Source organism: Augochlora pura, chromosome 7 (assembly GCF_028453695.1).
Source record: "Augochlora pura isolate Apur16 chromosome 7, APUR_v2.2.1, whole genome shotgun sequence".
Classification (NCBI taxonomy): domain Eukaryota; kingdom Metazoa; phylum Arthropoda; class Insecta; order Hymenoptera; family Halictidae; genus Augochlora; species Augochlora pura.
In genome coordinates, this window is record NC_135778.1 from 38,905,595 (window position 1) to 38,931,599 (window position 26,005).

At 41.2% G+C, this 26,005-nt stretch overlaps 1 protein-coding gene across 1 annotated transcript in view; it reads left to right on the forward strand.

Annotated features, from left to right (window-relative positions):
- Positions 1–26,005, forward strand: part of Nlg-5 (neuroligin 5) — a 230,878-nt gene that overhangs the window by 139,445 nt on the left and 65,428 nt on the right. The window contains exon 4 of the mRNA XM_078187250.1: positions 24,202–24,387. The gene's annotated coding sequence lies outside the window, so the exon portion shown is untranslated. The remainder of the gene's footprint in view (positions 1–24,201; positions 24,388–26,005) is intronic.

Sequence of the window (26,005 nt, forward strand, 5' to 3'; positions counted from 1 at the left end):
AATGTTACTATAACCTTAAAATTATTTCGAAAATAATTTTAAAATATGCGAAATAGCTACTTATGCGAAAGTAGAATTTACGAAAGTGGAATGTGCGGAAATCGAGGGCCGCCGGTATTTATTTGTCCGGTTCGCAGTGCCGTGACACGCGCTGGGTACTTTGGGGGAAACCCGGAATCGGCGGCGGTCCTGGAATCGGGGTACGGTGGAAAGACTCTCGGAAGTGGAATAGGACAGTTTCTATTCCGACAATAAGAACGGGGGAAAGCTTGCTGCTCGAGCAAGAGTAGAATGAGGTTAGACTCGAATCAGCCGCGTAAAATCTCGTTTCTATCGGTGACAGTTGCATAGAGGACACACCTTTCGGGGTAGAATAAATACGATTCGTAGTCAGAAATCCGTGAAACCGAATTTAAACGAATCCGTTGAGTCGGAAACGCTCTCTTGGACGCGGCCCGATGCTTAGACCGTGGATTTTATGCATTCGCGAGAAATACAACTAGATTGAACTTAAAAGGATAGGGACTTAATATAGTTTTAGGTTTTTAGTGATTTCACATGTATACTCTTGTGACATTCTATTTTGTATTTTCTTTAAATTAAATTCAAGATATCATTTTAATGAACGTCTGTATTTTTCATCGTTAACAATATTTTGCGTTATTTTTATTCATCGTTAACAATAACGAGATCATAGAACTAAAAAAGGTACAATTTTTTCCACGATTATTAATATTCCCATTTTCCCCACAATCTTTAATATTCCCAATTTCGTCCACAATTTTTAATATTTCTATTTTCTCCACAATTTTTACTATTCTCATTCCTTTGAGAACATAAAAGTGAATCTGGCAACGCCGCACTGGCCGCGTCTACACAGAGTTATCTGCCGAGGATGGCGCAGCCCTGAAAGAATTATAACCCGGAAGAAGTTATATTTTTATTACCGCGCGGAGACACGGTTGTCCCTCTGCCGATGCTCGAACGTTGCCGAGAAACTTTTCTAAACGACTCAGCGAGTGTATTCCTTGGCGGCGCGGATTAACCCCTTGACTACGGCGGACCTTAATACGGCACCGGCTTAACCGAACGGCAGGAATTGAGTTACGATGTACGCAAGAACTGCAAGGTTATGTGAATAATTATGTATATGTATTAATAGGTTAAGGCATGCATTTTTATGAAAACATATCTCGATGAAAACATATCTGACATAACCTTAAAATAACTAAATTTCACTGCATTCAAACAATATTAATTCTTTCATTGTATTTCTAAACGGAGTGCTATTGTAAACATTGAACATTTAATATTAACCCTTTGCACTCGAAGCAATTTTAACTGTAATTATAAATAGAAAATTTATAATAATAAGATTCAAACGAACATAACGGAACAACGACATATACTCTTAACCACGGCAAAGGTATAGAGGGAACTGCGAAGACCACATGGCAACTCTAGTCGACGTATAGAGACGCCGACAGCGCCCTCAAGGTGTTGTGGCACAGGAATCTTCTTCATAAAATAACTTTTCTGACATATTTCCATTTTATATTAGAAAACGTATTTTCTTCGCACGAAATTGGATCTTGTAACTCTGAAAAATAAATCGATTTCTCCGTCATTAATCTCTTAGGCACGACGTGCCATTATGACAGCTGTCGCGGATGTTTCGTGTATCACTCAATTGTAATATTATTAGTTATTAAAGTATGCGATTGAAGTGAAAGTGTATATGTACCTCCAACTTCTGACTAATTTAAACTTAAATACCAATTTTCAATGCTCGAATTTAAATTTTCAATACGCAAATTCTACCTGATTAAAAATTTCAATCGAAATCTCAATTTAATTAAACCTCGTCGACCTAAGTTAACCTCAATCGGTATAAATTAGTTTTAATTTCGACTGATAATCTAAAAAAATAAAATACAGTAAGTAACGAATATATAATATATAACTATACCAAAAAAAATTGTGTATTAAGTAAAATGGTAATTTAGTTACGAAAAATTTCATTCGTATAAATCCACTCGTGTTTAAGAGGTTAAAATAAAGGACCATGCTTCTTCCATCCAATGAATCGAAAGAACACCATGGTGGTACTAAAATCGATGAAATAGATTCGAGCAGGTGAGAAAAGTCGATTCGGCTCTGTTTCTTTACGAGGCGCGCCGCGTAACTCTCTCGGCGGCCGCGTTTTTTTTCGCGAGAGAGTCGAGCATAACTTCGCGGAATAATTATCGATTCCGGGGAGAGAACGGAGCCGCGCCACGCTACCACGCGGAATACTAAACTCGGCAATAACTTGCGGAACACCCGTTGTATGAATGGGGTCGGTTCGATAGCGGGTCGCATTGTTTCCGAATTCCCATTATAAGCGCGTTCCGATTCTGTGCGAGCGGTCGGCTTCTCCTTTGTCGCCGACACAACCGGCGAGAGCGAACTTTCTCGCGCGCGCAGCTTTTCGCCTCGCGTCGCGTCGGGGAAGGGGGGGGACCTCCAGTACAAGGGTAACGAGAGGTAGTTTATTGTCCCGCGCGACGAGATACTCTCCGCCGACGGAATTAAACGCGAACAATAAACAATCAAAAGGACCTAACAATTACGTTCGAATAACTCTACTAGGGTCAACGATGATACCACGTCGTCCTTCGAGATTTCTCGTAATTCTTTCTTGTGGAACCTTTTTTGCTGTGACATAATCATCCCTGAACTTAATTATTTTTTTAAATAATTTTTTGCCGTCTGTACTTTTGGTTTTTTTGTTATAATCCCACGAGCAGTGTACGCCAGTGCAAGTTTACATATAACTGGCAGAAATTTTTCGTCGATAGTATATATTTATAATAAGTCGTAACTATACTGAGGAACTACTACTACTAAAAAATTATTTAAACCAGTTCTAAAAAAGTAATTTCGCTCCGTATAAATAAAATTATTCGGTAAAATATCGATGCATTAAGCACGTGACCCGAAAGTTACGTGGCCCCCTGTGGAGGGATGATACGACGCTAAAATGGATTAAATTACAATGTGCGCAGACGATTAATCTTTTAATAAAATGAAAACGGAATTATACAATAACACGCGTATGTTACGGATGGTAATTGAACAACGAATAATGAAACAAGAGACAACATTATTAATATTCAGAAAGTGGAGATTAGTCGCACCGCATCCAACCGGATTTCCGAGACGGTGCCGGGTCCCAAAACCATAAGGGATATGCGGATTGCATATTTCATCAGTAAATTGTTGAATTCGCCGCGGTACGGGAAACTAATAAATCCACCTTTTGCAATAATAAATGCTTAATAAGCTGCGCATAAATTTCAGAGACCTGCGAATTTCGCGTTACATTCGATAGAATGCGAGGAATTTGTAATTGAGCTGTTTGTTTAAAAAATAGGCTGGGTCCATTTTGCAAAAATATCGAGCTATTATAATATAATAATTATAATATAATAACTATTTTAATATTTATATTTTTACGTTATATATAATTTTATTTCAAGCCTTTAAAATTAGAACAAAGTTTTTAGATCAAAATTTAGATTAATCTGATACGCGAGTATTTCATGTTATTCTGCATTCATGTTATTGAACATTCTTTACCATTTGGACTACCATTTAGCAGTTGTTGCTGCAAAATTCCAAATTACACTGCACGACAGTAAAACTCCATTTATTCGACACGGTCGTCGTACTAGGGCTTGTCGGGTAATAGAATCCGCTAATTCTTCATTCAGTTAGTGTCCATTCGTGTCTACATATAATCAAAGCATATTGTATAGTGTGAACAAACAATCCACTCTTTTATCGCTGATATAATTTTCAGTACTATAATTTCACAATAACCGAACCATGGTATTGAACTATAATATAACAACTGACTCCAGAATCTCCTTTTGTTCTCCTAATGTTCAAAAAAGATCCGATGACAAATTTTGATTTTGACATGACAAAAATTCGTCGTTTGTCAAGTTATGTTATTTTTATATAGACGATGTTCTTACTATAGATAGTGTCCAAAAAATGCATTTTGTGAATGGCGTAGGCAAAAATTACCTGACGAATATGTGTTAAGATAACAAATTGTATTATTTACACGTGACTTGTACACGACTGTCTATGTGTAACACAGTTATATGACTACACATAACCTCGAATACCAATAGACAGATAGATAGATCGATAAATATATATATATAGAGAGAGAGGGAGAGATAGGGGGCGGGGGCTTCGTCCGCCGAAATGTTTCGACAAATTCGCAAATCCGGGGAACGAGGCGCCCTAAAGGGATAAGGAACGGTCAGACGAAGCGACGATATCAGCGAGGGGAGACGCGTGGGCGTTACGAGGAGTCGTAAAGGGACGGAGAAGTTACGAGCGCCTCGCGGGGCACCCGGTCGGCCTCGGAGGAAATTAGAACGGGCTACGGGAACGGCGTCAAAATTGCTTTCACGACTGCCCCGGTACGGCCACGGCAGGAACCGTTCGCTTTCCGAAGTTCTTGGCCGCCGCCGCGAACGCATTCGCCGCAATTTGCAGTAACGCCGACGCATAAATGCCGCGTCGCATCGCGGTCATTCCTGAGTTACAGCCGCCCCTCCTACGGGCACCTCCTGAGTTCCGGGATTTATCTGCGTGATACACTCGCGGCGTCCTCTTCATATCGTTAAGCAATGAACGCCACGGTTTACGATTGCCCTGAAAGAAATACTGATTTTCTTACCGTCGGAAGGAGTTTATAGGTTTATAGTAGGTTTTTTTACGAGATTCCTTCGAGATGCCGGAAGTAATGTCGCGTCGTCTAACCTTAAAATTTCCGATCCTCTATGTGGCGCAGAGGTTTGTGGTAGCAACAGGAGGTCCATAAATACCTTTGATAATTAGATGTTCGCACCGGCAGGCATTGCATTCTCGAATCGCGAGAACCAGCGGATCCGGGAATTGCTGTTTTAGGCTACAATCAACATAGCGCTGCGGCGGGCCCGCGAAATGGCGGTGATCCTGCAACAACGCGGCCGACGTGTTGCGGAATTCCCATAGGCGGATCTGTTGATCCTTCGACGCTGCTTCGGTAATGATTCGTCTTCTACTGGCTAGTTTCGTTGAACTCGATTTTTTAATGACGACGGGTATGCTAGGCCTTTTAGGTTAAGTTATCGCTATGAATTTAATTGTGATTAAAGTGATCACTAACTAGGAACCAGAGAAAAAAGCCAGAGGTAAAGCGTTAAGAAAACTATTCATCCCTGAAAGGGTTAAACTGAAAATAAGTCTTACTGCTCGCGAGCGATCGAGTTCGACTCGAGATCCAGCGTCCAAATAGCAGCTAGCATGTCAAACGACGACGTCCCCTTCATTACGGAAGATTTACGGCGTATCGCCGGGAAGCTACGCGACATCCTTTCATCATCGCGCGTCATAAATCTGCAGGATCAAAGTCCCGGCACACCGGCGAACGGCATAGAACTCGCGGATGTCCATAACGCGCGCGATTGTCGGTTGCACAGTGAGATAGAGAGATAGAGGGAGGGGGGCGCCAGTGTCGGTGACGATGGCAGCCGCCGTGTACCCGAATGTTGCCGGGCCGGCCGTGCCAAGCCAGGAAGGAACTATCGATCGATTCCGTGCCCACTTACTTCCGGTACGTCCCGGACGATGCTTTCGAGCGAGCCCGTGCGCGGATGTGCAGTGTGAAATGCGGCCTCCGTCGAGGCCGGACACTTGGATTTCACGGGACCGGAATCACGGTGACGCTTAGGCAAATGCCCGGTGTCCCTCTAGAGAGATGATACAACCCCCCCTGTTCGTTTCACGGTCCGTATACCTTTTTTCCGGCTAACTGTTTCGGTTCTCTGTGCGACAAGTTTGTCGATCCGGTGTTTCGAGCTTTTGTTTTTTAAATTGAATATAAATGTAGGAGTGAACAATGCTGAATGATTATTTTATTCGGTGAAATTGAAGAGCAAAGCATATGGTTCTGTTAAAGTTATAGCACTTGGTTATGTCACGATTGTGCGATGCACGTGATTATGTTAAGGTTATGGGAGGCATGTGGTTATTAGACACGGAGATCCGTGAAAAATAAATTTGTTAGGTTGGAAACTATTAAACGGGCGTTTTGGTTTAGTTTTTGTATTGGTGCGACGCCCGTTTCATAGTTTCCAACCTGATACTTACCTCGACAGTAACGAATTGGAATAAAAATTTGTTATTAAAATCGTGAAAATTTCTATTGCTTAATTCCTGCCTAAAAGGCAGATTAAAGAACTAAAAATCGACGGACTATATAAAAGTAATCGTAAATTACGTGGAACGTGAACCGAATTATTTTCAAGGATTTTAGCATCGTGAAAGAGAAACGGCCATGAATTATGTGTCGAACAGTCCTAACGGTGTCCAACCAATTTCCTGCGAGATAACACCCGGTGACGTAATAATCGGCCATCTATAAAGAACAGTGACGTCCCATTCTTTCTGGCTGACACGCTCGATTCTTTCTGCTGCGGGAACAAGAAATTGCAACTGTCTCGGGGAAAGTGCTCGTTAAAAGCTGCGCCGCCCCGCGCTGGTCTGATATATTTTTCAAATTACGATACTTTTCACGGTGGATATCATGAACGCGCGCGCGCGGTCCGCTAAAAGCACGATACGTACCCTCATTTTCCCGCAATTTTTCTCTATTATCGTATCCCCGTGGACGACGCGCGATTCGTTTTGGTATAATTTGAAATACAAGCGAATTGAAAATTACCATTTTTCTTAATATGAATTTTTTTCGTACAGCTATATACAGTATTAATTACGTATTACACTTGATAAAGAGTACCATGGTAAACAAATTTGCATTATTTTATTATTTTAATTATTATGTAAAAATTTTAGTTATTAGATTTCGAGATCTAGTAATGAAAATATCTCGAGATCTAATAATTTTTTCGCCATGGTACCCTAATCATTTTTTACGTAGAATGAACTGAAGAATCGATCTGTGTAAAAAAATATATACATTTTTATTTAAACAAATTATGCAATTGCTAATTGCATATGCACTTCCGCGTCTAAAAAAATGTAAAGGCCTACAGATGTAGTTCTCTTTGAGTCATTTAACTTTCTCCTTTGGTATTTTTTCATGAATGCAATAATAACGGAGTTATGGGTTAAAACAATTCAGGTCGGGGTAGTCGCTATAGTATGATACAGCAAAGGGTGCATTTGTCCAATGCGTCACCTAACAAACGCCGATTATTTTTTTTATTTTTGAACCACAGATATTTTTACTAACCCATAAAGGCATCAATCTGCAATTTGTTAATTAATGCGCCGTAATCGAGGCCAATTCGATCAACCCTTTAAACATTCAATCCGAAACGAAACTCTGCCGACGCGACGTCACAGGTCAGGCGCGAGTCACGTGTTTTCGTGCCGCGATTGCGTGATACATAATGAAGGGTCCGTCGACAGATGGGGCGAGGCACGGATAAAAAAAGTCGCATTTCGAACGGAATTATTTAAACGTTGCTCCGAGGTCGGTGCATAATAAATACGAACCGGAATGATTAATCCCCGGTCAAATTGTAATAAACAAGGACGAGGGGAGGGGGGGTTCGCGACAGACGGAATTCGTGAGCAGTAAGTAATACAGAGGTAAACGGTTCGCGGCGCAGTTTCGCCGTCAACGGCGTCCGGCGCACGGGAATTATTTATCAGACCGTAAAAGTAGGATCTATAATTGCGACGCGACCGATTCTTTTGATATATTAACGAGCGGGAATCGGGTCCCCCATATGCGTCCTGCGTGCCCCGGTTCGTATTGAATTTTCAGGTCTCCCTGCGGAGCAATTTTCTACGGGATTTAATTATCCGCCTAACGATGCCCGCATGGATGTGTGTAATTTTGTTTGATTATACGCTCGCTAATAAATTCGATCCATTTTGTTTTTATCGGTTGCTTCAAGAACCGGAGCGACGCGCACGCGTGCGCGTGTCCGCAGTTATTCTGTAGAGTCGATTACGAAATTACATATCGATATCGCGATTCAGAGCGGATTCGTCGCTGAAAGTGCTCCAGGTTTCTCGTAATATCTTTTCACGTCGATCGGACATATATTAACCCTTTGCAATCGATGCCATTTCAACGTTAAATATGAAATAATTTTCTGAGTGTCATCAAATCATATATGAAATAAATTTACCAAAAAATGTTGGTATTTTGTGGATCGAAGCCATTTTAAGGTTAGACCCAAAATTGCTATTTTGACCAGCTATAATATAGTACTTAGTATAGTTTGTTATATTGAGGCTAAGTCTCGTCGAAAAAAGAACTAAGTCGACCGACGCACTAAAACCAACTATAGCGACGTACAATGTACTCAAAACACTTTCGTCCGTGTCGAACGACTGCCGAGAAGATTTCATTTGCCGCCCGATTCAGCTTTAATCTCGAGTAAATGATGTCACTGTTTCGTCACACCGAATTCATTAAAAGATCCTCGCAGCGAGAGGCGAACAGCAATCCGACCCCTCTTGACATTAAATCCAACACGAGCGCCGCGGATTACCGCCGCGAAGCCTCTAAACTTCCCGCGGCCGGAAGTTCGGCGTTCTACACTTTCCGCTCGAAATTAAACCGTAACTTTTACCCCGGACTAATTCGCTTGCAAAAAAAGGCCTCGATTTTTTCGCGAAAAAGAAACGTGCGTTGAGGACTCGTCAGATGGATGATCGAATATCGCACTTGGTGCCGACTATTGTTCGAAAGCCTAACAGTTCGAAGGACTAATAATACTGTTCACTTGTTGGAATAAATAAGCGAAACGATGAAAATGCCGATTAATCGATGTTTCACAGACGTATCAACTGTTGACACAAATTATTAAATAAACCGAAAAGTATAATTTATTTGGAATGCTAACTTTATTTGTCACGCGCAACCTAACCTCCACGCGTATCTCTTTATGTTTTCTGTACTGTACCGCCTGAATCTCTAAAGTGTTCCGTACCGTCTAAGTCATTTCTAAACCTCTCGCCTTGACGTAATCTATCCCACTTGTACGGAGCTTAACGCGTTGTCTCGAATTCCTAACCCGCGAACATTTTCCCGTCCCGCCGACGCGATCAATTCGTCGGAAGCTCGTTGAGAAAGTTCGTCCCGGGCATTCTTCGGATTTTCGAACAGTCGAATTAGTCGGCGGGGCCAATTACTCCGGTCTAATTGCGATACACGAATGAAAATGAACCCTTAAGCGCCCCGGGCATTAAAACTTACTCAACCGCCCTGTAGAAAGTACTCGCCGTGTGGAAATACACCAGCCCATATTTAAAACTTTACTGCGGGATAGTTCTATGGATTGAATACGCGCGTTACGCGAGATTTATTATCAATGTAAATAGCGTGGCACGGTGGAATTATATGGGCAAAGTTTGAGATGAGTTCAAAAATTTGTACGAGGGTTGTTAAAATGTTTATTAGACACAGAGGGTGAAGGGTATAGCGTTGCTGTTATTAGTATAAAAAGACTTAAATGATACGAAAATCTAGGGTTTGTATAAAATATGGAAAGAAATGTGAAAATCATTAATTATTAGTAGATAACTTCGATATAGAAAAATATTTATTTTTGGCAAAAATCATAAATATAGTGAAAGAATTCGACGCAAAAGTTGCCGCATAGAATTGTCAAATTGATAGAAATAAACCAATAAAAATTAGGAGATGAGGTCAGTAGAGTCATTCACGACCGCCGGATTCTTTTGTCGACCGCGAATGAAAAATCGCGCCAGTCCGGACCGCGCGTTGATGGACCAGAACGACCGTGGTACCGGGCCATTCAGAAACTTCTGCCGCCTCCTTCAGTCGTTAACGGGAGTTTCACCTTAACGACTAAGTCCTTCGCCGATAAATTTCAATCCGATCCGGGCGCGGAGAGACCCGGTCGTCGACTTGGATCTGCCGTGTGTAAATATGAGCCAAGTTGACCCCCCCTCCCCGGTCGAAGAACTGGCCGCGGGAAACGCGGCCGGGTTCCACGCGCGCGTTTCTCTAAGCACCCGGGGAAACGCGAGCTTCCGGCCCGAGTTTGTCTTTGGTATTAACGGGTTTTGGTACGAGCGGAGAGAGGCCTGCCAGGGGCCGCGCTGCTTTACCGCCATAAATTCTGCCGCACACGCCGGCCGCCCGTTAATATCTCCGCTCTGGAAAGCGGTTTACGAAGCCATCGAAATCACCCGCTCGGACCCCTTTTGTTCTATTTACCCTCTTGTTTGGTCCACCTCCCCTCTTTTTACGACGACGCTTCTTCGACTATTCTGACGCGACACGCGTCAAACCCAAGCTTTGTAGCCAAGGTTCGCGTTAATCCCTTCCCGTGCCATTTAGTTCGACGAAACTCGGGCCCGAGCGGTCCGCATCAACGCGCGCTGAACAGACCAGACTGACGTTTGTAAACAGTCGCAATACGATCCGAAATGTAGATGCCCGCAATGCCCGTGATATAGTCAATTTTACGCGATACTAAAATATCACGGCCTTCACTACACACTTTTGTACCTTGCATTTTGAAGGGGTTTCTTAAATTTTAATAATTGAACTGCTACGTAACAGCAACGACAAGAATCGTGACTAACTGTTCTGAGGTACTGAGAGGAACTAACATTCAGTCACGAGCGTAACGGGCAAAAAATCAGTCCGCGAGCTCGGCTTGTTATGTTTACGTTTGGCCCAAGTATGTGTTCGCGACTCAGACTGGCGATATTTATGTTTGGTCCAAGTATCTGTTCGCGAGTCTGACTCGCGATGTTTATGTTTGGCCCACTCGAAGCCATATCAAGCCTAGATCCAAAAGAGCTATCTTGACCAGCTATATTCCCATTATAGCGCAAAACAGCTCATATATAACAATAAATCAACCTGAAACAACAAATATCGTCCATTAATTTCAAATGAAAAAAATGAAGGAGCTTGTGGGACGCTGTAGTAAAACTACGACCGAAACGGGCTTCAAATGATAGGCGAAGCGGTTTGCTAACGGCGTTTCCCGTTTATTGGCTCAAGTCGGCTCGAGCCTTGTACCAAACAACGGTAATCCACTAACCGGTTCGGTTGTTAGAAGAAACTTGGGGCTTCGGAGCTTTTGAAGCTTTAGTATCAGGGAGTTTAGGCTTCATGACTCCGGCAGGACGGTGAGAGTTTAGGTGCGGCGGAACTTTGAAGCTGGCCGACTCTCGCACTTTAGAACTTTGAATCCTTGCGACGGTGAAATCCTTGAATTTTTACATTCGAAACTCTTCGAAAAACTCTGCTGTTTTTGAGTGTTTTAAGCCCTTCTTCGTTCATTGTAATTGCGATTTATGTTAATGGAGAGGGTAATTGAGATTGTTACATGCTATTTTATTCTGTATATGCTATTTTGTTCTTGTCATCGCGTAATATGTGAATTTCAAAATTGTGTTAATAGAATGATTAATCATGCCAACTACGCACACGGAAATGCTGGGACAATTGAATAACCCCCGCGGGTTATTGTATTGTATAGTAATGCGTATTGTATTATATTCGAGGAATTTAATATTGTGCAGCATTATTTTATATTTTATATAGCAATATAATATAATATATTATAATAATAATCAATATAATATTCCCTTTTATATAACTTTTATTTTATATCTGCCTACGTTTTACCTTCGCATAAACTAAAGGATTAAAACTTTTCAATTTCACAAAATTCATTTTGCCATATAATACACGTCAACTAGAACATTACTAATTACATAATTAATTACGTCAACTGTTTTACGAGAGTGCTCGAACACACTCGAGGTTAGACAACCCATTGCTCGAAGACCAAAAGTGAACCATATTTCTAGGAAAACGTTAATGAACATTGCTCTGGGAATAGATACGCGTTCAGATCTATAAATGGCGGCCGCTTTGCGTGCGTATGTGTGTGCGTGTGTGCCGAGAAGAGGGTGGGTCTTTCAGGATGCAACGCGAGAGTGGTGCTTAATAAAGGTAGCCGAAGCAATTTAACGGAATTGAGAGGCAAGAAATTTCTTCGAATAGAATGTCGTTCGGGGTCTGTGCACGCCCGAACGGAACCGGGGTGTCACGGAACCCTCCGAACAAATTAATCGCGATTCGATTGCCGAAAATCGATCGGCCACCGGCGCAGAGTTCGCTAGAAAAGACTTGTTAGCCTGATTAACAATCGCAATTGTCGCCCGCGAAATTCGATAACTTTCGATGGACCGAAGGATTTCCATGGTCGATGCACCGGTGACACTATAGGAAAATTAACTATAGGAAACGAGTACTAGTCAATATAGAATAAAATAGTTTATGTCTAGGTTATGTTAGAACAATATAGAGTAAAATAGTTTATGTCTAGGTTATGTTAGTACAATATAGAATAAAATAGTTTATGTCTAGGTTATGTTAGAACAATATAGAATAAAATAGTTTATAGATTTTTGTGCTCGTAGATCACGATTTTGATAAAGATTTTTGTGTGAAACGATCTCAAAAACAATTTTAAATAATTGAAATTTATATAATATTTATTAATTTTAAATAATAATAATAATTGTTCGATAAAATCATTAGACACGTATTACATAATATAGCAATTAATAGTAACATTTTCTTTAGAGTAAAATTGACTTAAAAATTGTAAACCAAGTCCACATTTTTTCATGGCTGTGACTCCGAAATAAAGATTATTATTATTACAAAAACAATCGTTACGAACGTTGTCTTGTTCCCATCGCGTATTAATTCTCGAAATTTCTATACGAACTCGCCGCGAGCCGAGATTATTTCGGAAGCAAACGAATAAACTGTAAACGTCCCACGAAATTGTAATTTAATCACTGATCTCGCAAACCGATTCGCCGCTCGTTCATTAAAATTCTTTTCTATCTCGGCTCCGTCCGCGTTTTCGGAACGGATCGAACGACCAATAAAATAGTAATTACGCATTGTATTTGGCAGACGTAATTCCACGTGACGGCCGCTTAATGATATAATATTGAACGTTCGTTTTATTCGGGCGACTTGTTTGAACAAGATATTTCATCAGCCGGCTTGATTATGGAGCTCGTTAGAACGCTACCACGTCGGCGCAATTAATTGTCTATATTGTCTATATTCGAATACTTTCGCCGTGCACGGTGTGCGAGATTCTTCGCGGGGGCACGCTTTCACCCTTTCGCTCCAACGGGCGTATATGTTCGGATCGAAGAATATAATAAAAGCTTGTTTTTTTTTTATATAAATTTGTATATAAATCGAATTTATATATACTATATATACACACATATTTTTCTTTCACAGTTTAGATAAGATACTTTTGTTAATCAACAGACAGTTGACTATATTTAACAAAATAAATTCTGATCACAAACTTTCGTCATATTTTAGAAAGCAAAACATTACTAAATATAATAAATATCATAGTAAAATTGTTGTACCCGAGCGTCGACTACTCGGTAACGCGCTCCGCGGCGAAAGGGTTAATCTTCCAGCGATCCCAAAAAGCGAATATCGCTGTTTCATCGCGGGCGAAACTCGCGAACTACTAAAATTCCCAAACAAAAACTGTTTCTGCATGCTCATAGCATCTTCGACGGTAGTTGGAGTGGGGGGAGGTGGTGGATTATGAAAGGAGGCTTTCGGTGGTGAACTATTAATAAAGTTAGTCGTAGAAGAACGTGTGCGCGCGCGTACCTTGTTTCTGTTCTTCCTCGTCGTCGCGATTCCTGGTATCGCGCGGCTGCTTGGTTGGCGTATCATTTCTGTACGGGGGAACTGCCGCGTAGCGGGGGATGACACGGCAAACTTTTCCGAGTGTAATCTACTACGCCCCGTCCGAAGAAGTTTGTTAGCGTCTTTCAAATCTTGAAGAATGAAATAGTTTCTTGCCCCGCGAAGTTCTACCGCGTTGATCACGGACACCGGGACAACGTGTCCGCGCTCTTTGACGACCCCCGCTCTCCGCTCGCTAAGTTGGCGTTCGCTAAACAGAATTTCGTCAAGCCAATGTAAATACGGTGGATAAGTTAAAAATTAATTGAAAAATAGCTCGATATACTTTACTTTGCATATTATTAATTTCTCATTTATATTATTATAAAATAACGATATAGGTGTTAACCCTTTCTGCTCGAATGGTGACTCTGAGCTTGAGATAATTATACGATGATCTAATTAAATTTTTACACCGTCAAATTTGTTTATTTTTAGAAAAATTGTTGAAGGTATAATTGTTATATAAAGTCAATTGCGTGTGCATAAATTGCACTAAGAAGGCATATAAAATGAAAATACTGTAACTCATACGGAATTAATTTAGATTTAGAATGATTGGAGTGCAAAGGGTTAAAATATTAAATAGGCGATCCTTGTACGTTAATAAATAATAGAAAATATCGAAACTTTCCATTGGTACATTTGTTTCTAAAATATATCTCTTACAAGAAAATCTAGAAAGTATGTCGACTTTGGTTATAATAAATTAATTTGCATTGTAAAATCATTTATGCGCGTCGCTAATATAACAAGTAGACGAATCGATTAGCAAAAGCTATCGTTGCTCGATCGCAAATGACAGTGCCAAGTAAACAAATTGAAACGATAGACGAAAATAAAAATAAAAGCTACAATTATCATCGTCACTGGTTGAATTCTAGAGCGACCACGTGACAAGCCTCGCGTGCTCATTTAACAGGACCCGTTGCATTTTAATTGACGTTTATCGGCGATGCCCCCCGACGGAGCAATGCGTCCGCGGCAATTTACTCGGAATCAGATATTTTAATCCCCATTAGTCATGACCGTAGACATTGATGATTTATCGATGCATACATTTTTCACGATCCCTTTAATTAGTTCGGCCGCGCGCGCGTCCGCCGTTTTAACGTATTCGGCCGCGTTTCCGTCTGACTGTTTTCGAATAAGCTCTCTCTCTCTCTCTCTCTCTCTCTCTCTCTCTCTCTCTCTCTCTCTCTCGCTCGCGACTAATTACGCAATCGTTTCGGGTCGATGATGGCCGGCGCCAGATAAATCTATCAACCGGGGACGGGGGCAGATTGTGTGTAACGTCGGACAAAGATTTCATAACTGTTCCCATGGCCGCGCACGCGGTTTCGGCGGTGGAGACCGGTTGACCGGCCGAAACGAATACAATTCGGTCGCTGTTCGAACCATTTTTCAGCAGTTAGCACTTGATCTGTCAACAACGATTTTTTTACTTTTTTAGAATCATTTTCCCGGTTATTCCAGATTTCAGTCACGTACCCGATTCGCTCGATTCTGCTCGCGACCTTTTCATTGTACTTGCACAGAGGGTCGATCATGTATAGTATAATAATATAGTTTTTGTGTGTACTATTATATTATGTTTTTTATGTTTAGTGTATAATGTTATGTTTTTCATGTTTACTATAATATTGTGTTTTTCATGTCTACTGTAATATTACGTCAAGGTTATGTTCCTCATGTCTACTATAATATTATGTCAAGGTTATGTTTCTCATGTCTACTATAATATTATGTCAAGGTTATGTCAAAAATTGCTAATGACCAATTCCGAAAAAATCATAGCGCAAGGTGTTAAATTATTTTTCTAAATAATTCACTTAATATTGTATCAACAAGAACTTATACAATAGCATATGGTACAATACAATAGAATTCCCGCAATTTTCGTATCAGCGAATTCACTTACGCATTCGGCCGCAGGCAATACCATTCTACTCTACTACACTCTACGCGCTCAATCCCGACCTGGTATAATCAACGCTATAGTCGTACTTGTCCGCCGGAAAGATAGTTCTCTACTACTGGCTATACGTAGAGAAGGCCAGGCTTTCTACTGTTTGGTCAGTAATGGACCGTGTTCTACGTGCGAGACTGGAAGACCATACTGTTTGTTCAATCGAGTAGGTGCAATACTGTTAAAATTCTTATCCCATCAGAAACGTTTCCGTTCTATTGCTCCGCGCAAGCGATCTTCATCCACACTCCGCGATCAATAGTGTAGGGTTTTTTACCGGGTATGAAGGGCAAAGTGGATCCACACTCCATAATTAACCATTTGCAATCGAGTGGTGAATTTAAGGCGACACTATAATTGTCCTATCCCAAGACAATTTTTATAACAAAGTTTAGATTTAAAAAATTGTTAAATAGTGAAAATGTTGTTATGAGTCGCCAGAATCAATTTTTTATGCATAAAAGTGCGCTATGTTACATACGATGGGAATGTTTTAAAATATATAAAATATTGAGACGTGAAGACGAAACGAAAGGAACAAATAAAAATTATATAATATAATCAAATTATAAAAATAAAATTATATAAATAATTTCAGCCGGATTCATAACCTCGTCATGGAGGACTGATTATACTGTAAAGGGTTAGAGACTCTAACCGTTCAGCGTCGAAGACTACGGAGTCTCGAGAAGATCCTCTTCCTTCTGCTGCTGGCATAACAGCAAATTCGAATTATAATAACTGGCAAGATTGTCTCGTGTAAAATTCAAGCTTCGATCGGATATCGCGTGGAGCACAATCAGGAAAATTAGATCTGGCTGAATCGTTTCTCAGCCCCTCTTACGCGACCGTTCACTCCCCCCCCCCCCCCCCCTCACTCCATTCAATCAAACGGGAAATATGTAACCGGCCGTGTAGCACACGCGGTTCGTATACCATAAAAGTTTATCGCGCAGCTCAGCACGCATTTGCCTCGCAATCGCGCAGTAAATTTCCCCGGTTATTCCTGAGTCTTGGTCGCGTAGCGACGACAGAAACGAAAAAATGATAAAACATCGGCTGGCGAGAGTTCGAGGCGAGCGCGAAGAGACCCACACGGAGCCCGATAAATCGGAACTACTTTCCGCGGTAGTTATCGCAGTTGGGGGGAAGTTCCGCGGATCCGCCGAAACAATTTCGCAACATCGGTCGCGGTCATTCGATAACCGGGCGAAGAGAGAGAGAGAGAGAGCCCCGGTTTCTCGTACACCCGCGCGAACTGCGCGCCGCCGAACTTTATCGGCGATAGGATACTCTCTTGCGCAACTTGCCGCGCTAATAATCTTCCCGTCGCCGTCGAGCGGCGGCTATCCCCACCGCTTCGTACATCGCGCGTAGAGAAGTTGCGCTCACGCGACGGAGGATACGCGTGTATAGCCGGAGGGGTGGGGGAAGGAGTCCTCGCCGTGGCACCGCAGGGGGAAACTTATGCGGCGATGCGAAACTTTCCGGGCGACGGCCGATATCAATTTGGTAAACGACAGGGGAGTTTTCCAACTCGTGAACGAGGCGGACGACAACCCCCGGCAACCTTTCGGATGCCAGCCATACCCCCGTCGAATGGCGTATAGAATGCTCTCTCTCTCTCCCTCTCGAGTGTGTGTTGCCGCCCTTGCAAACGCGAAGAGCTCGGAGTCGCTTAGCTGGGAGACAATTCGCTGTACGCGCGCCGTCTGTTTCGCTTTTATCGCACGAGAAATGGCGCGCGGAGCGATACCGATCGCGATACTGGCTGGCCAAAATTCGAAAACTATGCGCAGCGATTTAATTTACACGTCTATTGGATATTACACGTCTATACGATGTATCTATCAGTTTTGGATTGTTTCTAGTAGAACTGCGACTTTGTTTCAAAGAGCCAATGAGACTTTACTGTATGAGGTTGTTTTATATTAGGTCTACCGGAAAGTACTGGTCGCTAATGTCATTGTACTTCTCGAAAATGAATATAACAATCATTGCTTTAATGTAACAAGTATAATAACATTTTTAATATGAAAGGTTCTTCAAAATTATTAAAATACAAAATTATAATATAGAATGGCACTTGTATACATATCATTTTGGATGTCACATATATGCGGCGCACGAAGGGAAAAGGTTAAGAATTCTATGACTTTGCCTGACAACGAAAAGCAATATTGCAACAAAAGGCAAGATTATTAAAGTTTTGTGGAGCTCCTGTACGACCATCGATCTTTAAACTGTACTCCTCATTTGCATCCAGCTTCGACTTTGTTCGGTGTATACGGCCTCCATTGTTAGGTGATTGCGAGCAGCGTTAAAAGAACCATTTAAATTCCTTTCTCCTTCGTCGAGCAAAGAAACAGTTTCGCGAAGCTTTATACCTCTAACTTATATAATTCACACTACGAAAAGTTCGCATTTATATATACGTTTACCAACTAGAATTAACAAAGAAATTAATCTTGACATAACTTTGGCAAACAAATTAATCTTGATATAATCTTGACAAAAAATGTAATCGTTTCGTTTTGGTAGAAAAATCATTGTTTATCGACAATACTGTCGAAGTTTTAATTTAAAAAACAGATAAAAGTGAAACTGTTATATAAGTCACAAGACTTAATTTTATAAAATGCACTTTGTTATACAAAATGGAAAAAATTGTAAGTCAGAAAAATGTGCTTGAATTTGCAGTGAAAATTCCTTCGACTGCAAAGGGTTAATATTTAACTTTGTTAAGGTGCGTATAGCAACACCATAAAATCAAAATGTAGGCATAGACAGGTAATAGTGAAAATAGCTTATTAAATGCCCGCAGTGTCGCAGGTAAACGCAGTGGAAGCCGACTGCAATCTGCAGTTGCCCCTATAGAGCACTGTTCCACCCATACATAGACAACGCGGCCACACTTTCGCGAGCGTGAATGTGCTCGCACGCATAAACCACGGAGCGTAATTCATGCACACGCGCATTCGCGCGCACCTAGGGGGAGAGACGCAGTAACCGCATGATTTATCGTCTTACGTGACCGGACGGACCCTCGGCCCACTTCTATCATCGGTTTCCCTCCGCTGCGTTTTCCGCAACGACGTCTTCGCCCACGAGAAAAAAAATGATTCCGAACGACTTGAAAAATTTCTTTCCCGTGGAATATGACGCGAACCATCCCTTGTCACGAAATATCCCCCGAGGGTGGAGAAAACATTCGCTGACAGGCTCGAAGACGTCGTCAATTAAGGAGCTCCCACTTTGCAAAGTAAAAATAAATATAATGTATAATAATGAGTAAAGATGAATATAGTATAAAATAATAAATAACAGAAGCACGTTAAAAATTAAGCAATTTTCAAATGCAGAATTAATGTTACAGAAACGGTTCTTTTATAGATTGTGAAAAAAACTATATTGTTATAAAGAACTATCGAAAATAGTTTATTCAAATTTTGTATTATTTAGTACGGAATTGTAAGACTATACTAAAAAATTAAAATCCTCACATAGTTAAAGCAATTTAATCAATTAAAGGAATGTTAGAAAGTTAATATTTATTTTATGGAGTGGTATTATAACTCTTTCGCATCCGAAATATTGTCAAATTCATTTCGTTCAACTATATCGCAATAAAAATGAATTCTTAAAATTCTCCAATAATTCCACGAAATCCCGTGCATATTTATCGCATATTAAATTGAAATAACATATGCGCCTACGATAATTTGCTCTTCGGCTGAATGTTGTCGCCGACGACAATTAAATATGGTAATCCGTAGACTTCGACCAACTAAGGAAGCGTTACCGGAGACGCGAAATTTCGGTCGGGCGCTGAACCGGCTAATGAACCGTCAAAGATCGTATTTCTGCTTGGTTATTCATCATCCGCGCGGTTCGACTATCATTCCCGCGGGACAAACTTCCCTGCCTCGAATTCCAAAGTTCGTGGTAACGCGTCTATATACATATATATGTATATATTCGTTCGCCGCGGCGCATGTTCGCATCCAAGTTACACGCAATGCATACGGAAAACGTTATTTTTCTCTCCGACAGGGGAAGGGGGACAGAGAACTTCTATTGATAACAACTGAATCTAACAACTCTCGCCTGTATGTGTTTCTGAATTCTTGGATTGCTTTCCCGCGATCGCTCCGCGGCCGTGCCCGCGAGCTTCAACGACTTCCTCCGCGAAATTGCATGACACCAAAGGGAAGAGAGCCCGTTCCATCTCGTCGAATGTTCGCGTCCCGCGAAAAAATTCTCCGGTTCCTCGTTACCAATTTTTATGGAACGACTGGGACGTCTTCTCTATGTTTTCATTGCGAGGTTTGCGCGTTATCGTTCGAAGATAATTGAAAGGGTTGCAATGATCGTAATAGTGTGGACCTGGAATAGGAAATGAAAGAATCGATATTGAAACTATTGTCACTTTGCCGTTTTGATAACACTAAAATGATATTTCACGACTGTTTCGCAATAACAATTATTGCTTTTGTAGATTATATTCACCTTTTCGTAGATAAAATATTTTCTCAGGATTCATTCGTGCTGTCGCAGATCTTTGATTTTTCTAAAAATAAAATTAATCCATTTAATAGGGATTTATATGTTTACGTAGAAGATAAGACAAATTTCGATAATTATATTACAGACGGAAAAATCTGTCTATTACAAGCAAAAAAAAGTTAAAAAAGATTTAGAAAAGAAATAGAGAAAAGAAAATAACAAAAAAGAATAATAAGACAATGATAAATTATAACAATAATATAATGATACAGCCGTAATGAATAATCTATAGCTAGAAATTATATTAAATATTGAGACCATAAAGAACACGGATATCGGTGATCCGGCTCACCTCGCCCCGCATCGGCCACGCCTACTTCCCAAGCACAACAGAGACTATACCACGGCAGATACGTTCCATTATAAATTGATAATCGTTTAGCGGAACGATCAGGATTCAATGGAACCCGCTTCGGAAGCAGGTCGAGCAGGAAAAGTAAAACATCAAGGTCTTTTTGCTCCTCTACGGGTTGGGGGCTCGTGTCGGCCTGTCGTGACCCGCGTCCATATCGTGTCACCTAGCAACGTTCCCGGCATCGTATTTTAACAAGTTTTTTTTTCGCCACGACTCCGCGTCACTTCCGGAACTTCATTTACGCTTGAACGTCGAATAAACCGCCCAGATCTCTTCGTCGACCAGTTTCGAATATCTTTTTTTCTCTCTTTCTCTCTCCGCGCCCTTGCCCTGCCGCTCCTCGACATGGCCGAGAGGACCACGTGAATCAACCGAGAGATTCTGTCCACGTTTTACACAGCTCCGCTTCGACACCTTCTTCCTCCGCCGCTCCTGTTCCTTCCTCAGCTTCCTCTTCCCCCACCCCTTTTTTCTTCTCTCGGTTTTCCCTTCCTCCGCCGCCTTCTTTCTCTCCGCGACCTGAAATTCCGAAGTCCTGCCGTTGCCTTTTCATTTAGAATTTAATGTTTCAGCTGTTCTCTCCAGTCCCTGCTCCCCCCTCTCTCTCTCTTTCTCTGTCTCTCACTCTCTTTATCTCTCTCTCTTACTCTCTCTCTGTCCCTCGCCGTCTCGCTCTCTATATTTTTTCTCTTGCCCCCCCCCCCCCCGTCGCGTCGCTCGCCGTCGCTGCGAGCTCTTCGAGGAAACGAGGTCGTGGTATAAAAGATATTGTAGAAGAACAAAGGGGACGAGGGGGAGGAGGAGGCGACGTGAAGTAGAATGCCGGGCCGGAAAGGGTCGTTGAGAAAGTTTTTATCGGACACGGGCCGAAGACCTCGCTTCGTGATCGATTTTCCCGATCGACCAAGTGCCTCCCTGACCACTTCCGCGCGCGCGGTCGTTGTTGCGTTGGTTTCATAGCCCGAGGGCTTGTCGATTCAATTTCATCGTTAAAATGATGACTTGTCGCCGGGCGCGCGGAGACCGCTGTGAAAACATTTATTGCCGCCACCGCCGCTCGCCGCTCCTCGAATTTACGTCGCCGCGCGGTGCATAAACGATGCCGATGATCAAATAAAATCGTGCCGGTTTTCATTAGCTCACCGAACAATCGGCCCTCTTTGTCAATCGGATGACGAGACTTCCTGTTGTAGGTTAACACGTGCTCGTTTGGTTAGCTTTTGTATCGCCGTTTACGAAATGACGGCATTCTTTGACACTGTAGAAATATGATGTATATAAATATGAGGTAAATTGTTGAGAATCATAGAGTTTTTAGTGAAATTTTAGAAAGTGGAACTGTTGATACGAGTCACAATTTCATATCCATAAAATGCATTTTAAAATAATTTACCTGGCTTATAGTACTTCCATTTTATGTAACAAAGTTCATTTTACTACTATATTACTATGTTATTATTATTACTATAATTTTATTAAATTATTATTTTACTAGATTAAATTAAATTACTAATTTCTAACCACTAACTACATGGCTGACTAGATCTAAGTCGAACTTCTCGCGAAGTAAGGACAGCGAACGCCCTCTACGATATAGTCACGAGACTGCCACCTGCGAAGTCATCACTGCATTCTATTAAGACAAATAGCATTTTTTCCAAGTGGTGAATTTCGCGTTCGAAAACTATATATCTTCCGAGCTGAACTTTCACAATTTCCGAGTTCCGGTAACCATCGATCGAAAGAATATATCCCCGTAATTGGACATTCATCATGCTCCGGCTAGAATGACCACTTGTGGACAAACTATCGCCAAACTAACCACCCTGTGGAAGTTACTGAAACATCGATCGCTAATTAGTTCCTCCTTGGAAGTGCGGCACGGAGCGTATAATTATATCGATTGCCGTCGATTCAACCCGCGGACCCAGGGAACATATATATTCGGACACGATTAGACGCTAAATCGATGTAATAATAATTGGCCGGCGCTCGTACAACAGAATTACCGGGTGCAGCCTCGTTGGTGTGTACGTAGGAATTTCGGTGACCAACCATAATGGCGAATATCGCGCACTTATTTACTCGGCGCGCCGCTAGGGCCGCGATAAACTCGTGCTAATAACCATAAGGAACTGTACCTAATGTGGAACGATTTTCGGGGGAGTATAAAATTGTTATTGATTTTTATTGCAACTGGAAAGTGTTGTTGTTGAATATTTATACTTTTGTTCGATAGATCGATGGTTATAAATCATCTAATTTATTTAATAGAAATAAAAAATAATACGAGTAAATTAGAAAAGTACGAACATGTACCTATTATGGAACACTGTTGTCCGTCTATTTTTTTAACGCTTTTTTCATGCCACTGTTTCAAAAAGGAGACGCAATTCTGCGATGTTTCATAATTGGTACCATTACATTCTATTTCACGCGGATTTCACGGCCGGAAATTCCATTGGGATATATTTCGTTTCTCGGAGAAATATCCGACGCGGAGATCACAGTTTTGTTTGCGTAGAGTCGCGCTAAAGAATTACCGTTGACAAATATTTTTAATCAACAACGGAACGAGATAAATCCGCGCGCCGGATGTTTTATCGGTGGACTTTTGTCGTTAGCGTGACCGATCGTTGTGCCAACAGCATCCACGCCGCACTTCGCCACTCTTATCCCGTCGCCGTAAACCAAGCTTACCTTGTCAGCCTCCTCCAATATTCGATATAAAGCACGGAATGAATTGTAGCCTGATCCGGCATCAATATTTGATATAGTGCGCGTCTAGCGAAAAGCTATAACTTTGCCAGCCTGGTCGCACCTAATTAAATCAACGGCGTCCTGCGTTCGACGAGGCTGTCGAAGTAACAGCTTTCGAACGGCAGCACGATAGGTTATGTCAACACTTTTACGTATTAAACACTGCTTGTACAAGCAACAGGGTTTCGAAAATTAATTATAATTGTCAAACAAACTGTACACTATCGTTGTACGGGTTGAAGTGATTTTTAAGTACAGAGGATAACAAATTATTTCAGTATTGATACACCTGAATTTTGACGCTTTTGTTATCGATAAAGAGACCTCTGTAAACATTAAATTCACGTTATAGGCTCAGATAAATAATTTAGACACTGTCATTCTCTTTAATTTACGGTTCTGCATAATGGCAATATTTACGCTTTGTGTAATAAACCATTTTATAACCTCTAAAAAGAACGCTTATTCCAATTTTCGAAAGGTTGTGTTTTAAAGAATAACATTAAATAACGAAACCTATGCATACTGTACTTATCGAAGGGATTATATGATTCTACATAATATACAACATTTCCCTATATTTATTTAAAGAAATTTTGTAACGACTTTGTTACAAGGGAACGTGGAGCAGTCTCGAGCAGTTTATAACAAGTTCAAAGTTTCTTCCCCTTTTCATGGAAGCCTTCTCCTTGCATCTTGTCTAAATAAAAAATCGCTTTTGTTTCGTTACAGTGACGTGTACGATCGAGCGAAAGCAAAGATCCCTGCGCGCGCCATCAAAGGACTGTGTAATTTGCAACGGGCTCGCGAGCAAAAGGCGAAGAAAGGAAACCCCCGCGCGGATTATTTCTCATGTCTGACACGTCTGGCGGCGTTAGACGGACACTTGGAAAGTTTTACGAGTCCCGCGGAACGCCGGTAAGTGAAGCGTTTATTTCTGTTTTAATCGGTCCGTTTGTCTCGGCGATAAACCACGAGAGGGCCGCGGCGTCGTCGTCTTTTCCCCCGCAAGCTCGCGCCGCGTTCACGAACAAGTGTCCATTTATTCCCGGGGACCGAAATGAGTCGCGCAGTAAATTTCAACCGTTACCCCGAGCCTTCCACGGGGGATTCCTACCCCCCGTTCTGTCGGCCGACCAAACTGACCCCCTCTCTCTCTTTCTCTCGCCGGTGCTGCAGAAACGGCTGACAACCGTAGAAAATTGCATTCCCCAGCGCGCGGACCTCTTAAGACAGGGCCGAGATGAATTTCTTCGCTTAACGGTTCTATCGAACTACGGGATACGTTGTCGAGGTTCGCCCGCGACGGTTTATTTACATTTCCAAATGAGATTTTACCGGTAACATTAATATCGCTGGAAAGCGACAGGAATTCACGCTTTGCTCTAATAATTAATTATTTAAAATATTTGAATCCTTGCAATAATGATTTTCACACTCCTTACTTTTTATTATAATTGAATAGCTAGCTAAAAATTAAGTTTATTATTAATCATTACTGTTCTTAGCGCTGTAACGTATTATTATATTTATTATACGTAATTCTTGTTCGTTTCTTCATTGTTTAAATATTAAATGTAATAACATCGCTAGTAAAAAATGCACCGTTCGCACACGAATAAAATTATTAATTTTATAAACTATGTTAATAGAAATCATAGTAAAATAAACTTTTTATATTTTAATAAAGCTGATCGCCCAGAAATCAATTAAAAACAATTTATACTCGAATAAACATTTACGAGATTATATTGATCATGCAGCGCGAGCCATACGAGGTAATAATATATTTTTGCGATCGCGCGCTATGCAGCAGACCGCGTCTGCCACAAAATAAAGAACACGCGGAACGGCGCAATAAAATAAACTCAACATGGATTAGCAACAAAAAAAACAGGGGAGCGCTGTTAAACTAAGCCCGGGGCGGTTTCGATGAAAAAGAACGCGGACGAACGAAACAAGAGTAAAAATAAGGAAGGAGCATGGTACGAATTTAATTATTTCGCATAAAAATCTCCGGTTTTCCTTGTTAAAACCAACACTCGTGCTTTATTTATTCGTAAATATTAAAATCTTCGCCCGCGGGCGAAACGCGCCGGGCTTTTTGCCTGCATAAAAATCACCGGAGAAAAAGTATAAGGTAAAAAATAAAAAATGATAAGTAAAAAGTAAAAATTAATGAATGATAAGTAAAAAGTAAAAATTAATAAATGATAAGTAAACAGTAAAAATTAATAAATGAAAATTAAAAATTAATAAATGAAAGATAAAAATTAAAGAATGAAAAGTAAAGGGTAAAAATTGAAATTAAAAGTTAAAAAACTGAAGAGACGTATGCTGGTCAGATTCGAGAATTATGGGAGTGCCTTAAAACCCCTCGGGTTCCCATTATTGTTTACTGTTATTTAAGATAATTTCCAGTTGTCCGCGAGCAGCGGCGCGCGAACGAGTTTGTTCCTTCTGGCGCTGTTACGGTCCTTCATAATGAGGAAACTTAATTGAAGCAGCGGACACAGCGGGGCGCTCCCAGTCTCTG